This window comes from Alligator sinensis, unplaced genomic scaffold (genome assembly GCF_000455745.1).
Source record: "Alligator sinensis unplaced genomic scaffold, ASM45574v1 scaffold347_1, whole genome shotgun sequence".
Lineage (NCBI taxonomy): Eukaryota > Metazoa > Chordata > Crocodylia > Alligatoridae > Alligator > Alligator sinensis.
Window position 1 is genome coordinate 3,808,170 of NW_005841922.1, and position 7,803 is coordinate 3,815,972.

Sequence of the window (7,803 nt, forward strand, 5' to 3'; positions counted from 1 at the left end):
AGGAATATTCCCCACCCTGTACACAAATCTGGGGTGACCTGTGCCATGCCTTGAACAACAGGAGAATGCCCCCCTGCCCAGTCCTGCCAATCAGGTGACCTGGGTCTGTTTGGTAGCAGGGGACATTGCTGCTGCTGCTGCCTGAACAGCCCAGGGGCCCTCCTGCAGTGTTCAAGCAATGCAGCAAGGTTCCCAGAGAGCTCCCTCCTGAACAGCTCTTTGCTGGGCAGCCTTTCTGGGGGTTAATGCTCTCCCTCCCTTCCTCCCTCTTGAAGCAGAGGTCTGTGGAGGGTCCTCAGAACTGAGAGAAGTGTTCAGGCATTCAAGCGAAAGGAGAAAGATCTTCCTGATTGGAGGTGCTCTCATTTTTTCACAAAAGACACGGTTTTGAATGTGGTGCACTTGCCTTTTGTGCCGGAAGGAAGGCATTTCCCTTGGTACAAATGTAACACCTGTCCACAGCCTGAGGCATCCAAAACCACCACTCAATTATGAGAAATCTCTCTTAGCTATAGATGAGCTCAAAGCCATCTGCAATTGAATCCTTCTTCCACATTTTCAGGATCCCTTAGGGAGATTGAGATCAAGAGGGTTGGTTTCCATTACAGCATAGGGACCCAGGTGAAATGCTTGGCTGTGGTATTTGAAATACAGTGTCATTGGAGTTCAGGCCCTTATCTAATTTAAACCCTTCCTTTCACTTTTTTATTTAAAATAACAACTGGCAAGGGCTCAGAAACAAACCTGCAAAGGAGAAAGTATCATTCATTGTTATGAAGCAGCTTTTATGCACGATGTAAGGTCAGGTATTTATTTATTGATGTTTTATTTTATTTGCTTTATATGCCCCCCTTTTTAACAAGGGCTCAGAGCAGCTTCTAATAAGAGAATAGCTTATAAAACAAGAGAAGAAACAAGAGAACAAAACAACTTAAAAGGGAAACCAGAGCATCAACAAAAACTAGAAACACCCTCATCAATATTCCAGTCTAGTCCTGGTTGCTAGGAATTCATACTAACTTATACCATTTTAAGGATGCTGTAGAGGACTGTAATACGTTAATTCATGAAGTGAAAAATAACATAATTCTAGCACATCTATAAATATGACTGTCTAACAAAACCTGGCTTCAGCTTGGGCTGTCTAGCTGAAATACGGGCATATTTAGCTCGTATTATATAGCTATACTTTCAAAGTATATCAGCACAACTCTTGTCCTCTTCTAAATAGTTTGGCACATTTTTTTGGCATATCTGCAGTCCAGGATTGTGCTCTGAAGATTAGGCTCCCAGTTCAGAAATGTGCAATGGCTGACCGAAACAATGTTTGGCTGGAGCTGACCTGGCTTGTGAACCCTTTCTGAGTAGTTTCTGTGATGTCTCGTTCTGTGGAATGTGAGTTTCCTATTTCACCAGTGCACCATGACTTGCATTTTGGGCAGAGAATCATGTGAACACAGTTGTGGCCGGCAGCTAAAAATTCTTTTTTTTCCCCTAGTGATGTAAAATTCTGTGGCTTTCATTTTTATTTTATTCAGGAGGACTTAATCTGATATTACTCAATACGCAATTTATGACTGCCTTAAAATTTTGGAGTATTCCAACAGATCATGTACAGAATCTGTGTTGCTTTCCATCCAGGACAAAGATGAAACAGAAATGTTATTTCCATAAGAGAAGCACTTTTTATTGTGTGGCATAAGCAAAAGATGCTGTATATTATCTAAACCCAACTAGCATTCATCCCATGCCTCTCGATACGCAGACTGTAAATACCTATTCAGAGGGATTTGGCAGTTATAACTCAAGGAATATGCCTGTTTCTTATGTGAGGGTGGGCTGCAGCGGTATCAGACTGGTTCTGGTAACCTTCTCTCCTTAACTGATGTTGCTGTAGTTGGGCCAGGCTCCATTAATTCAGCATCATGTCAGTGCCACAATGATCACCTTCTGTTTGGGTATGGCAAGGGTGAGGCTTCTTGATTCTCAGTGTTTGGGGGAAGGGTTTGTGTTAGTCCAAAGTCTGAGCTTTTGTAAAGGTTGGTGCATGCAAAGCTTCTCCCTTTTGTGCTGGTCAATCTGTCCCCTCCAATGATTCTCAGTGACCCAGTCTCTTATTGTGCAAGTCCATGAATATTTTTAAGAAACTACACACAAGAGATTAAGAATCTATCCATCCCTAAGGGGATCAGATACAGCCAGTCACTGAATTCATTGCTTCTTACCAAGACGTCGGGTCTACTGGAACTGCTCATGATGGTAAACACTATGCCTGGTGGGGAGAGCTTGTATTGATGGACTATATTTCAGTACAATCCATGGACTGTGATTTGTTTTGTTTTCACAGATGGTGGCTGATTAGATGTGTCAGTACTTACTGATTTATTGTATATTAAATCTTGACAGAACCTGTGATTGCACTGGATAAAGAGATAGACTGTTCCAAATTACTTTTGCAGAACCCAAGGAAGGATTTGAGGTGCCAAAATATACTATGAGAATGCAATAATCTATTTATAATCTATAATTACAGAGAAGGGAGTTTGAATACAGGAAGAGCTTTACAATTGGCTAGCAGCAATGTGTTAATAATACCTAGTCAATATAGAGAAATTACTTTATCTCATTTTTTTCAGTTTCCATTTCATAACAACTTCCATCTCAGAAATACTATTCCTCTTTCTGACTTAATTTGTATTTAAAATCCATCTAATCCTTCCTCCCATATACAAATTCTTTACATGTGCTGTGTCTGAATATTCTTTGACTTGAAACTGGCTATATACATCATCTGCACCTCTCTAGCTAATCAACATTCAGGACTGCAGATGGCTTTTGGGCTGCAGCTGTTCTCTGATCAGCAGGGATCCTGGTTTTCTCTGATTTAAAAAAATCCCAAATTTTCGGTTAAAAAATAACCCCAAACCCACATTTGTCCATTATTTAAATGAAACACCACTAATATATATATATATATATATATGTATGCGTGTGTGTGTGTGTGTGTGTGAGAGAAAACCAGAATACCTGCGGATCAGTGAGGAACCTTCATAACCTGAGGACAGGCAAGGCACACAACACATGTAAAATGGGGTAAACTGACTTCTCTCCATAGTAAATGTGGAGCAGACACATATCTTATGCTGGTGGAAGTCAGTCCACTCCAGGATAAAATTAGCATTCAGAAAGTGAGAAGTACTATACACTGGTTTAAGTTACACTGGCATACTGGTTTTGTGTCCAGTCCCTGAGACAATCTCATTGGGACAGTCCTTTGTTCAATGTAGACTAGCTCCATTGCCTTCTGGTGGCCAGGTGCCATGGCAGCACCTACTTTAGGCAACTACCTTAGAAGGGTTGGTCATGTGTCCTCCTTACTACGGAATAGAATCCAAGGTAAATTATTTTATAGTAATTGTGCTGAATGTTCCTCACCCTGGCAAAAAGTTAGGTTTAGTCCTGGCAGAGATCAACTATTTGTAGGATTCTGTTTAGGAATATAAGAAACAAAAATATTACAAATACTATGACCCATGTACAAAAAAACCTGTAAGGAGAGAGGATATAGCAAGTGTACATCGCCAGTCAGCAGGCAGAACCAGTTATACAGTACAAGAAAGCTTTCTTATTTTTGTGCAGATGTCTCACGTACTCAACTTTTGCAGCCCTCTTGCTCATGCTACACATGAGACAACAAAGACCATACAGCGAGAGATGTACAGAAACCCCAGACTAGAGGTGCATATGCAACTCACTCACAGCCCAAATGCTTTCAGTCTTGATATCACTGAGTTGACTGTTTTTGCTGTATAAGCCTGATTCAATCAAGTCAATGGAAAGACTCACATTTACATCAGTGACCTTTGTGTCATATCCAGTGATCCTGGTCCTTTCTGCCTTCTTCTCTGCATGCAGCTCCCCATTGCAAAGTCTGCTTCTTAAACATCTTCTTCTGCAAGAAAGCTTCATGGTAAGGTCCTTCAGGCTTCCTTCTCTGCTAAGCCTGGCTTGAGCAATCATAAGCTTCCTTTTCTTCTCTACTACAAACCTGGGGCATAGATATCAGGGAGTCCTAGAACCCTGTGAAATATGCAGATTCTCTCCCTTGGCCTGTGAAAGAGACTGTAGGCAAAAGTGTGGTTTTGCTGGTATAGCAGCATCCTACACTAAGGGCTTTTTTTGGCACAACTACATCCATTAGGGACTGCTGACGTGATGTGAAATGTTTGTAAGGTAGACCTGGATTGAGCTAAGGCACAATACGGGGAATGTTATAAACAAACCAAGGAGTGCCAGAAGGAAGGACAAAGTAGCAGTGGCTGGAGCATATAGTTATAAATGAGTTATATGCACAGTTGGCAGGCTAGAGTTTAACATAAATAGATATAAATAGACAATAAATGTTTATATTGGCCATCTCTAACTAAGGTTCTATTAATTTTTTATGTATATTATGTTCTTAGGGAGAACACTGAACATAATGAATGAAAAGAAATTGAAGAAAGGAGAGAACACAGTAAAGAGTGCATAGTAAAAATATAGAGAGAGAAAGATGAGACACCCAGAAAGAAAAGGTAGGAGAATGACAGAAGGTGAGAGAGAGAGGGGGGTGGGGAATAAAATGACAGAAGAAAAAAGAAAGGAAAAAGAAAATGCTGAACGTGTTGTTATTTTCCATTTATGAGAAAACAAATATTGTATATCAGCATATAGAAGCATTAGGTGCAAGACATGGAAGGTGATAGTGCCTCTTTTCTTGACACTGTGCTCTAGTCCTAGTCTAGAGTAGTGTGCAGTTGTGGGCTCCACAGTTTTAAAAGGACATGGAGAAGTTAGAGAAGGTCCAGAGGTGAGCAACAAAAATGATAAAGGCCTTGGAAGACTAGTTATAGAAGGAGAGGTTCAAGGAAATAGGTATGTTCAGTTTACAGAAGGTGTTTAAGAGGAGCATGATGGAAGTCTTCAAATACCTGAAGGGATTCAATAAAAAAGAGGGAAAACACCTTTTCTGTCTTGCTGCAGAGAGCAAGACATGGACCAATGGCTTGAAGTTGCAGCAAAGTAGGTTTAGATTGGGTATCAGGAAGAACGTCTTCACTGTTACAACAGAGAGGCAGTAGAATAGTATGTCTAGGGAAGTTGTGGACTCTGTCACTGAAGGTTTACATAAGAGGTTGGACAAGCACTGGTCAGGGACGATCTAGAACAGTGGTTCTCAACTTTTTTCCTACTGGGACCCATTTGCCAAGATCATTCCTGACCCGCATCCCCCTGGCCCTGCTGGTGCATGACCCACAGTCCCCTACCCCCTCCCTTGCCACAGCCTCGGTACCCAGTCACCTTCCCCCAGTGGTGGAGATGAGGGAAGCAGAACAGCCCTGCCAGCCCCAGCCAGCATGCAACCTGACCCAGCCCAATGCGGTTCTGGTTGCAAAGCCGGAGACTGCATGATGTGGCACAGGGCCAGCTCAGCCCAGCCCCTCTGTGCTGCACTGCATGGGTCCCAATCTTGCAGCGAGGAACCTCATGCTGCTGGGACCAGCCAGGCCGGGCTGGCTCCGTGCCGCACCGTGCAGGTCCTGACTCCAAGGCTCAGACTCATGTGGTGCAGCACAGAGCCAGTCCGGCCTGACTCATTCCAGCTGCAGCGTGCAGTTCCCTGCTGCAAGGCCGGGACCCACACAGCATGGTACAGAGGGGATGAGCTGGGCCAGGATGGCTCCGTGCTGTGCCACGTTAGTCCCGGCCTTGTAGCCAGGAACTGTGCAACACAGACAGGATGGGCTGGGCCGGGCTGGTTGCCATGCAGTCCCCAGCCTTGCAGCTGGATCCGCATTGTGCTGGCTCCATTCCACACTATGTGGGTCCTGGCCTTACAGCCAGAAACTGCGTGCTGCAGAAAAGACAGAATGGGCAGGGCTGGCTTCCCACCTCCCACCATACCCCCAGTGCATACCCATACCCTCCCACACCCCCCACCATATTCTCACACACACTGACACCCTCTCACCCCTACCATACCCACACCCACATCCTCCCATACCCTCCCACCCCAACCACATAGCCCACACCCATACCCCTCCACATTTCCCACCCTCCCCCACACACCCCACTCACCATACCCACACCTCCCACACCCTCAGACCCACCCCCAACCACACAACCCCCACATACATGCCTTAGCCCCCACCACAATATACAAAAGTAAGAATATATTTTGAGCTATGATGCAACACCTCTAGATACACTATGCAAACACCAACAAATTGAGACAAAATATTTTTTAAATAAAGTTAAAATAAGTTATAGTAGCTATTTGATTTTTTTTTTAGTATATGATTTTTTTTTCCAGTCACAAGATAAACCCCCCCCCCCCCAAAAAAAAAAAAAAAAAAAGGAGTACTTCCAGGGCAAGAGGAGGGACTTTTGGTGGAAATGTCAGGGGTTAGGGGCAGGATTTACAATCCCAAGATGGCAACCAGGAGGCAGGACAAATTGCCAGGGGGCAGGGCTACCTATGCGGAGGGCCCCAACTAACCAAAACTCATTAAGCAGTCCTCCAGGCAAAATAATTACCTGCCCTTGGGATAGGGTGAGGGACTGGATGACCTTTAGAAGTTCTTTTTTTCAGCCATATTTTTCTATGATACTTTGATTCTATAAATAAATCTAGGTTCATAAAAGTGCATGGCACCTCCATAGTCATATGTGTTTGTACATGTATTCTCAACATGAACAAGATGCATTTGGGAATTATATTCAGAAAAAAGAGGCCATAAATTTACATGCATCTGTATAAATATGCATGCATATAAATGCAAATTGGCATTCTCTCCTGTGATTCTTGTCACTTTCTATATACTTCAGTTGTTGTTGCTGTCTCATTGAGAAATTTGGGAGCATAAGAAATATTGGTGTGCCATAACTTCTCCACACAGCTTGAAATTCTGTTCTGTTACAACTTGTCCATGAAATACATTTCCCTCTTCCTGACAAAGGCAAAGCTCTTGTTGATGCCTGCTAACTGAGTGTGGTTTACCATTGCCAGTGTTGCTTTCTTTCGGTCCTTTATTATAGAAGAACCTCTTACTGTTGACAGGGGAAAGTACATGTGTATTATGGACTTCATAGCAAGTTAAACTGATAGTTAGGGTGACCTTGCTAACTATTACTCAGTCACTCATACATTTTTATTACTGCCTTTAAAAACAGTTACAGGACACTCAGAGTATAATCACATTATTATAAGAAATTTCCATTTCCCAAACCATTACTCTTCAATCAGAGACAGAGAGAACAGACGAGGATGGTAACAGATCCAGGAAGCAAGAGGAAGAGGAAAGCTTTTGACTTTTATTTCATCAGCTCCATTTCACAAATTAACACAGATTAATTAGAACCCATGAATATAAATGGTTTTAAAAATAAAATATGTATTGAAATGCAAGTTTTGTTCAAATTCTGCTGTGGGCACCTGGGAGTTCCTAAAGACAGTGCAGGGCTATCTTAATGCACACATTGTCTCCATTAACATTGATCCTACTCCCAATGATCTAATTTAATTTTGTTTAGAGATAACAAGCAAACCATGTAGGGAGCATTTCTGCGTTCCAAGAGTCTCGCCATTTAGAGAACATCCTATTTTTAGTTATCTGCAACTGAAATTCAACAGGAAGAAGAGCTGAACAGCTTCACAGATTGTTTTAAGGTCTGAATCCAGTGTGACCTCCTGTACACACATGCCAGAGAATTTCATCCAGTTACTCTCTTCTTGAGCTACTTGTGGTTGGCTAAAGCCGCTCT